The sequence below is a fragment of the Canis lupus genome, chromosome 34, assembly GCF_011100685.1.
Source record: "Canis lupus familiaris isolate Mischka breed German Shepherd chromosome 34, alternate assembly UU_Cfam_GSD_1.0, whole genome shotgun sequence".
NCBI classification, from domain to species: domain Eukaryota; kingdom Metazoa; phylum Chordata; class Mammalia; order Carnivora; family Canidae; genus Canis; species Canis lupus.
The window spans coordinates 33,788,042-33,798,562 of NC_049255.1; positions in this window are offsets into that span (position 1 = coordinate 33,788,042).

Genomic DNA, 10,521 nt, shown 5'->3' on the forward strand with positions numbered 1-10,521 from the left:
AAACCGCAGATGCTTAGCTTTCCGAATTATCTCTTAATGTGTAATGGGTTCAGAAACCCAACTCCAGCACCATGACAAGTGTCACTCATGTGATTACACTGCCACCGTGTGGTTTTAAGGATTCCTTTCAATTAAAAAAATACATGTATCAAAAGAAATGATCCTCTGACGGGAAAATGATAAGAATCTAATGATTATCTCTGCTTTTCTCATTCATTTATCCTTAGTTACAATGCCATAGCTAGTCTGTGGATTACCGTAGATGGTAGGGCAGGGGAATAAAAACATAGAGCTGGTCAGTGGTATAGGTATGATCCTAAGAATTCTGGATGATTTATGAAGGGTTCAGCCTCTGCCTAGTGAATGTCATCCAGATGTTTGCTAGGAGGTGCTACCTTCACTGACGTTTTCTGCATAAATATGGCATTTACAAGTGTTCAGAGGAATCTGAAAAATTCTATGTATGTATAGGCAAGTGGATCTAAAACTGAGGTCCCCACACCAGTAGCATCAACATCCCTGGGGAACTTGTTAGAAATGCAAAATCTTTGGCTCCATCCCACATACTAAGTCAGAAACCCTGGGGCCTGGAATGCTGTGTTTTAATAAGCCCTTCAGGTGGTTTTGATGCTTGCTAAAGCTTGGGAACAGATGTTACAGACAGTCATACCTGTCTTGAGGTAGATTAACACATATTTTCCTAATAGAGCTAAATTTAGCATCACCTGCTCCTGGTTGCTGAAAAAGAAATTCCAAAGAAATTGGAAGAAATTCCAAGAGCAATGTCCCAGGACTTCCCATGAATATGGTTGCTCAGCACCCCGGAGATGCCCCTGGGAAGGAAGGAGCAGAACAGCTGTGAGGGTTCCCATTCCCATCATCTGCTGTGTCAGCGCTTTCTTTCCTCCTTAACTCCACCTGAAGGAAATGCTATAGTCAATCAAGAATAAATCTTTCAGCCTTTTGGGATTTTTGGAGCATACTGGAACAGCAGTCTGATATGAATGGATATTAGATATATAGACACTTTTTCTGGTATTAAATATACAGTTTTAAGAAGAAAAGTTGAAAATGTGAAAATCCTTCAGGATCCAAAAATGTTAGGGAATATTGGGATGGTAGGAAGATTCCCTGCCCTGTCACGGAAGTTGGCCACCAAGCTGCTTCCCAACTCCACTGACTGTGTCCAAGCAAGAAGGTTGATCCCCAGATGCCAGAACTTCTCATTTTTAAGAAAAGCCCAGAAATTAGGTTTTTTCTTTTTCTTTTTTTTTTTTTTTAATGAAATGTTCCATTTTTTAAGCATGGGTGTCATTGTAAATGCATGTTTAATTTAAAAAATCAAAACATATCTACCTGTTAAGGAAAATTGTGGATGGCAACTTCCACACATGCACATATCTTGTACTTAAGTAATTTCCATCTGTGCTTTTTTATCTCTGTATGTATAAATATGTATATACAAGGCTTGGACATCCGTACCTCAACACATGAGGGGAAATCCTCTATTCAGGAATGAAGTGCTTCAAACTGAATAGGGATCAAGAATTTAAAAGATGCCTGAATTCAAAAAGTACATCACTTGAAGTGCCACACTTTAAGAAGAAAATATATGATATTTCTACTAATGTGAAGTATGCTTTCACAACATTTTTAAATCTTACAAATGTCACAACATACACAGAATAAAAGTACTGAGGAGATACAAATTACTTGTAGTGTGGCTTTTTCCTAAGAACTTAAAAAATACTTCAAAAATATCAAGCTTACAAATATATTCAGGCATGAATTTGGAACCCAAATCATGTTTTAATGACATATTTTTAAAATTCCTGGCTCTGAAAGGAGTGCTTAAAGATAGCTCCTGAATTAATAGAAGATCAACTATTGTTCCAGATGTCACCCACGTGAATTTTCTTTACCAGGTACCCTCTCTCTGGCTTGACCCTCACTGTTGTCACTGCATCCAAGACTCAGAAAATGCTCCCTTATTTTCTTTCAACTGATAGATTTTCTCAAAGACATTGAGGATAAACCAACTTTAGATGGACTCTTGGTTTTTCCTTGTGGTTGCTTTCCAAATCTAATAAAATTCCAGTGTCTCCCCTGGTGATGATATCTTTAACATTGTCTGATAGGACAACTAGTTCTGGCGGGGCGGGGGAGGGGGGAAGGATAACAATGCTCACTCTGAGCTGAAGACCATTCTAGTCACAAGGGCCAATGCGTAGATGTATCCCCACCCTTTTGTGCAATAAGAGCCTCTTTTGAGGGGCTAGTTCTTCAGATATGTTGGCAGGTTTAATGAAGATTCCCTAACCAAAGTATGTTTCCCCATAGCATACCATTGTGTTTAGGATTCTGACCACAGGAATACTTTACCTTTTCTTCTTAGGGATTTTTGGGTTTCAAGAGTATCATACTGAAATGTATATACTCTCAGTAGGAAAGAAAACGTGATATTTTTCTCATCCATTCAGAAATGTTATTGGGAATTTTGCACTGGAACAGAAGAAAGCCTGATGGATATGTTTAAGACTTTTACAAGGTTCCTGACCGGAAGCACAGAAAACAGGAACCAGAAAAAATAATTGCACGGAAGTATAATTGAAGTTTGAAAAAAAGTGCTGTGAATCCACTGAGCAAAACACAAGAAATCTGTCTCAAAGGATCTAGAATGTTTGCACAAGTAGTATTTGACCTGGATTTTGCAGGATTAATAGGCACTTACCTGGTGAATGAGGAGGAGATAAAATGTAAAGAAAAGCTGGTCGTATTTGTCAACCACTGAATCTTTGAAGTACAGCACATGGTCTCTATAATGAATCTGATAGCTATTCTTTGAATACAGGAGTAAATGAGTGGAAGAATGATCTGTGCTTTATAGGGCAATAGGACTAATGGATAAAATAAGACTAGGAAGATTAGTTAGGGACAAAGACCATGAAGGCAACACTAAAAACTCTTAATTTTATTCTGTGGATTAGTGTCTTTTGAATCAGTGTCATCAAGATCTTTTGAAGTACCTTTTAAAAATGCAGATTCCTGAATCTTTCCACAGTTTGGTTGAATGAGAACCTCTCAGGGGCCGACCCAAGGAATCATTCTGTTCTGCACTCTGTAAAAACCCCAGCTGAAAACAATGACCCAATTTGCAAAACATTTTTTTTTTTTTAGTTTTTAATCACTTTTTTTAAATTGAGGGGATACTCAACATCTTACAGAATCTATCAAAAGCTATGGAAATTCTCCCTAGAAAAACATAGGTACACATTCATTTTTGTTCGTAACTCCAAAAAGATCATGAAACCACTGAGATTAACTATTAACTCGTGAACTCATATTAATAACCCCTGAAACCAACCCAGCTAACAACTAATGTAGAGAAAGTCAGATGAGAATCATTGTTAACCAGGAGTTACAGTGAGGGGAGGCATGTAGATGAAGAATGCACACAGTGCTGCTTCTTTTTTTTTTTTTTTTTTTAAGATTTTATTTATTTATTCATGAGAGACAGAGAGGGAGAACCAGGCTCCATGCAAGGAGCCTGACATAGGACTTGATCCCGGGACTCCAGGATCACACCCTGGTGTGAAGGTGGCGCTAAACCACTGAGCGCTGGGGATGCCCCCACAGCGCTGCTTATCTTTTTTGTCTAGGACCCAACTTAACCTCATTTTGTCAAGATTTACTATAAAAGGGACATGTTCTCATTTGAAAAGAGAAGAACTTATTCTGGGAGCCAGGGAGCTTCTTGGTCATTTCCATCCTAAGTAAGATGGTTAACAAAAAATCAGAATGTTTTGAAAGGAAAACTAAGGGGTCTTAATGAGCATTTAAAAACTATATGTTGTTTTGCCCTGTTTCAAATAACAAATCAAGTTGTTGGCATTTTAGAAAGTGTATGAGTTAACTGTTTTTATACTTAAAGCTTCACATATTTAGATCATATCTAAAAATCTCATTCTCTTTCTGATAATGTCGTATTTGGGAACCACAGTATGGTTCTATTTCCTCCAAAATTGAGAGCCGTATCTGCAAATAACAACTAAAATGGTCTATTGCTGGAGATATGTCACATGGAACAAGATAAAGTCTATGAAAACAGCCCTTGAGAAAAGTCATGGTTGAACTCTAATGACCTAGATTATTTAATGTGAACATTGTGTGCAACTTTTGGAGATTTTAGGGCAGCCCTCCCTATAGTCAACGCAAGCCAGCCTGTTTATGTGACACTAAGGTAGAAACAGTTCAGAGACACAACTTGCTATTCTTTGTGAATGGGGTGGAATCACTGAACTTCATCCAAACTCGGAGCAGAGTTGAGAAATAGTCATGTATCAGCTAGGGACAGTAACATTTTGTAAAGTTCAGCCTTGGATCAACAGATAACCGCATGCTGGGCATTTCAACCTACAACCTGACTTTTCCCTCAACTGTTGTTTTGGAAGTTAGTTTGTATTGGTAGATGTTGACTGGCTCCTTCTGAGTGCTCACAAGGCCCCTGCTGCATGAAGGTGTGGAAGCTTTGTTCTCCACTTTTCTAACCAGAGTCCCATAAGCTATTTTCAATTGTTGAGCGTTACCAGCAGTGTTTCAAAACACATCTCTGTGCCCGTGACCTTGTGTACCTATGGCAGGGTTTATGTAGGGTTTGTACCAGTTGTGGGTTTGCTGGGGCATAGGGCACTGCATCTTCAACTTTGTTTAATAATGCCCAATTGCTGTCCGAAGTAGGTGTGCCAGTTATGTGAGAGTTGCAGTTGCATAACTTAGTCGTCTAGCTTATGTCAGGTTTTCAAAGGAAATAGTATTTGTATTTGCCTCTCCCTGATTACTAGTGAGGTTTTGCGTCTTTCTATACCTTGTCTCTTCAAGTGCATTCCCCCATGAATTGTTGATTAATGTCCTTTGCCCATTTTTCTGTGGGCCAGGCACTGATGGAGGCCCCTGGTATGTACCCAAGGACTGCCAAAGAGCACGGCCCTCTTAGAGCTTACATTCTAGTGAGAGAAAACTTAATAAACCTCAAAAGAAGTATCATCTGTAGTATGATAGGTAATAAGTACTGTTGGGCAAAAAAGGCAAAGTAGAAGAGGTAAAGTCAATGGAATCGGGAATGCAGGCTAGACAAAACAGTTGGTAGCAGTAAGAAGTGGTCAAGGTGGATCTGGAGGAGCAAGATTGGAGTCCAAGTGAGAGTTTGGGAGCAGTGAGAGGCCAGTGGATCCAGACCCAGTGGAGAGCCAGACCGGAAGAGCTACAGAGATGAAATCGGAAAAGCAGAGGGTTGTTACATAGGTCCTTGTGGGCCATTGTAAGACGTTGGCTTTTAGCCGAATGAAATGAGGGAACCACTAAAGGACTTCGCACAGAGGAGTGACATGATCTGCTGTGTGATCTATAAAAGGACCATTTACAATAAATTCTCCAATGCTTACATGCTATAGTCCCTACATAAAGAGCAACGTGGCTAAATCCCTCCTTCCTGTGGGAACAATCTGATTATAGATCAGCTAAGACTGAGAAACACTGAAATGGATTACTCCTTGTGCTTGAATGAACAACGAAGGTTTAGGACTTGAATAAGCAGGGTGAGTTCTCTGAGTTTTATATGTTTCCCCTGGCAGCTCTGGGCTGTTGCCTTTGACCTCTATCCCTTAGCTTAGCCACTTGCCACTGGGAGGAAAGCTGCTCACCGCTGCTGTTGCCAAGTCCATGCCAGGCCCTGGGCCAGCTGTGGTTTAAACATTATCTCTAATACCTGGCAGCACAACGTACAGAAAGAATTGTCACCTTCGTTTTGCAGAGCTAAAATGGAAGCCAAATCCGTCCAATTCCTTGTCCCCTCTTGCTTCATTACACTATGGAGCCCACTGTGTACAGTAGGGCAGCCCGACAATTGCCCTTAACTAGATGGCAATGAGGCTTAAAACAAGATGGCACTGAATAACACATGAAGCCACGCTAAGATTTTACAAGAAGTAATAATTATTTTAATTTATATGACTTCCAAAGTACCCAGCTTCTATCTTTGAAGCTGGCTTATAACAAGAGCCGTTTCTTCTCTTTTCCTGTTTGTTTTGGCACTTGAAATGAAGCAAAATTTATGCATTGAATTCTGGGTCTCTAGAAAGATTTATCCTTGTCCTTGAGGCAAGTGTAGTTTCAATTTAAAATGCTAATAGGATATGCTAATGTATTATCAAAACCCAGAGTACGTGACTGGTTCAAAGTGTTCTAACAGAGTTAAAATTTTGAAAGGGGAAAAATTTCTACCCTGGCAGACTGTGAGTAACAAACATCTTATTTTCTTCTACCTAAGAACCCTCCGTAGAGTGAGAGGTCTCTTCTCTTCAAGTGTATTTGTGAATCCCTGTGCCTCCTGTGCCAGTACCACCGGAGTCCCAGCCCCAAATGAGTTCTATCAGTTCGCAAATTAAGGGAGCCATTTAGGTCTCCAATCCAGGAATTTTCAAAGGCAGCCTCAGCCAAGGGATGCCTGTGCTATTTTTTTTACATAACTACGTCAAGACCAAATAATGAGGTTTTTTTTTTTTTCCCCTGAGCCTAGAAGTGTATGATAGTACACGTTCCCTTTAAGTACACTTCAGTTTTAAACTAACTTCAAGATAGACAGGTTAGAATAAATCATTTCAACATTAGATTGTAATACGTTTGCTAGGTATATCATCATTTATATATATATATATATATCATCATTTATAGCAAATAAATATTCATGGCTGAACTTAGGGAACCTTGGGTGGATGCGAATTCAACAACCCAGTTACAACAGTGATGTGAAGCAGTCCTGCCCACTGCCAGGTTGACCATCCAGCTAGGTCTGGAAGAGCTCTTTCAAGTTCGCCTCAGTTGGGTAGACTTGGGGTCTGGAGATCAAGACGGTATGCACGTGTGTGGCTGTGTTCAGTTGGAATAAACATTTTCTCCTTGCAGATCGCTTTTTGTAACAACCAAAGAGAGGCAAAACAAAGTACACAAAACAAAGTTTAAAACTACATCTGATGATTTATTTTGAAAAAAATCTACTCCTATACATTCATCTATAATAAAAAAAATAAAAAAAAAAAAGGAAAGAAAGAAACTTGAAGACAAAAATGGTGTCCTGATACATTTCCCCACCACAGGGACACAGCTTGGGAAAGAAAACTAATCAGCCACCTTCATTGCTGGTCTAGAAGAAAGTTTTGCCTCTTCAGGAATTGCCTCTACTGGTTAGGCTGTTCTAACCAAGTTTTCCCTTTGTCACGTGTGAGATTTCACTGGAAATAATAGTGGCCTGTCCTTGCTTGATAGCATTCCTGCACAAGCACTTAAAAGACAAGGTAGTCTGGTCAATTCTTTCTTCGCAAGAGCAAAAACACTAGTTTACTTGTTCAAGACGATAAAGAGTTAAGATCCGAAGTTCAGACATGAACTTATCCCACAACACTCCCTCCCCCTTGCACTTGATGAAAACATGCTCATGTGAAGTGAATTTGGAAACTGAATCTGCTGAACACACTCAGAATTTGGTGCCAGATTTGTACTGTGACATTCAAACTCCTGCCATGGCTGTTGCAATGTAAATAGGAAATTCTAAATGTGATTTGAATTGCCCTTTGGGGAGTTTTACACTGAGAGACGGTACATTTCCAAGGTAGCCGATCCTTAATGCGGAGCAAGCCCAGTGGTCGGGTTGGAGACTGTTCTGCTTCAGAGCGCAGGTTGACAGGAAACTCTGCACGCCTTCAACTGGACCGAGGGAATTGGGCGGTTGACACAGCCATATATACTTTTGAAATAGTTTCTCTTGTTAGAAATGTTTTAGATTAGCCCATGAAAATAAGTGCCTCTATTATTCACATCCAGTGATTCAGTTTTGAGGTGACAGTAGCCGACTTGGATCCTAGTGTAGAGATTGGCATGAGCAAGGATTGGTTTTTAATCAGCAACAAGCTTCTGTAACTATCAGAAGTCAGCCCTTCCTATGACTGAAGCATCCAGGTTAGCAAATGTACTTTCTCAGCAAACAGACACACTGACTCTGCCCATGAAATGCAACTGAGTAGTGTGCTGTGCTGCACACAGAAAATGCATCATAGATTAAAATTTTATCAGAGGATGTTTCCAGAATTTTTAATGTAAGACTTAAATTCAAGGGCATTGAATTGTGTATGTTTTGTGATATTTCCTGATATAAAATTGTGGTTGGTTCTACCCATAAATGAATTTAGATGTTGAGATTTCTTTAAAATGCAGGATTCAGTAGGGTTAAGAGAACTGCATTGTTGCAATTCTCCACTAGAGGGCCGTAGCTCCTTCTTTCCAGGAGTGGGTTTGGGCCAGGCCTCAAAAAAAAAAAAAAAAAAAGAAAAGAAAAGAAAAAAAAAGTAAATGCTACATCGTTATTATTTTACTCTCAAATCTGTTGTTTTATACATCTTATATATATAATAAATACATGAAAAATAGAAATATATATTTTTTAAAATAATGGTGCAGAGGTGTGTAGAGTGAAAAAGCTTCATTGCCGGTTTCCCCCTTCCAACAATCCTCTTCAGGGTTTTGTTTTGTTTTGTTTTTACAGAAATATGTTTGTGCCAAATCTTATTTTTGTGTCTTGCTTACTTGTTTATTTACTAAACTATGGACTGTAGTCATCCTTCCCTATCAGTTCATACATATCTGACTTTTCTGTACAGCTTTAGAATACTCTTTTGTAAACCGCTAGAATGATTTGTTTACTAAATCCCCTAAAATGGACATTTAGGTTGTTTTTATTATTTTTCTATTTTAAAAAGACTGTGGTGAGCCTTCTTGCATTTTTTTTCTTTGCACAGATGTGAGATTTTCTCTGTAAGCTAAATCCCCTAGCAATATCATTGCAGGGCTTATTTATTTAAAACCTAGATGTTGCAAGTGATGTCTGTCTCCAAAAACCACCACTACTACCACAACCACAACAGAACCGGCACTGATTTAGAATTACGCTATGTGTGAAGGAGCCTTTTAGCCCTGACGCTGGCAAACACTGGGTATGTAAGACCTTACAGTCTTGTCAATCTGTCAAAGGAAAAATAATATCTCAGCAGTAGTTTTAAAAATATTTAGGTCTATGATAACCTCAACCAGTGAATGAAATTGAAAATTGAAAAACATAAACTCTTGAAAATTGCTAATACAGATTTTTATCAGAAGATGGAAGCAGGAGAACCAGTTGTTAATAGTAAAAAAAAATAAAAATCATTGGTTTCCATAAACCATAAGCTAGTGATCTAAATAAATATTTCAAATTTTCCGCTATTACTTTTATATCATTTGAAAAAATTTTGTTACAGAATTCTATAAGATGAAGTGAGCAGACATGATAGATGAGAATGAAGAGATGGGAATGAGTCTTTGAACAGTATTCTTGCTGCTTCATCACTGTCACGGTCCAGTCTTCAGGTTAAAGAGCTTCAGTCAGGAATGTTGAAGTTTCTTATCTGAATTTTACTTCACCTCCTCAGCCTGCTTCTCTCCCTTTTCCTTAGAGACTATCTATCACAATTTGCCCATTCTTTTCTCTCATTCTAAACTACAACACCCTCCCTTTCCTCTCAATTTTTAGCAAAGAACAAAATGCCCAGAATTGAAATGTCAAGTATTTTTTTCCCTAACAAAATATTTTTATTACTGGGTTAAATATACACCCAAGTATCAGATTGAAAATAATTGCAACAAAAGTTGGCTAGTTTGTTGTACCAGTTTTGTTCATTTTCCGCCAACAGAAAACTGGTTCTTTTGGTGATAGCCACATATATCCTCCATGACCCAAAAATATCCCATCGAAGGACAAGCCCACCTTGGAAAATTGCAAAGCAGGCAAGGCTTGTCTACTTCCCTTCCCCTCCCCCTGCCATATTTTCCCCATCTGAATGCTCCTTTCCTCCTTCTACCCTCCACCTAGCTGTGTTTAGCTTTGTCCCAGTAATCTACACAGGAAGGGAGATAGTCTGCGCACTTCAATGTTAGTTGAATATGTCTTCCAGGGTGTGGAGAGTGCATATAAATAGAGAACATTCAGAGACTCAAAGGAGAGTTTCTCTCAAGGGGATAATTTAGGGAATAGTGGGCAGGAGATACATTTTCAAGCATACGATATTTTATAGGTGGTTTCTCTGCCTACTTATATGGAGCATCTCTGGCTCTGTAAATGTGAAATTTCAGATGTAGAAAAATAAAATGGCAAGGAACCATTAGATGTACTAGGAGGATCACTATTTCTTTCAATTTAGTGGTTTGCTCTATTTTTCTCTGTGTGTGTGTGTGTGTGTGTGTGTGTGTGTATGTGTGTGGTTTGGTTTTGGTTAGCCATACTTCAAGCTTTAGAATAGAATGTTTTTAAATCCACATTTCAGCTTTCCTGGGGATGGGATTGTGTTGGACTCTAGCCGATACTGATTGAGGAAACAGCTCCCTCCTTCTGTTCCCTACTCTCCCTACTGGAGAATAATCAGGTGACTTCTATATCTC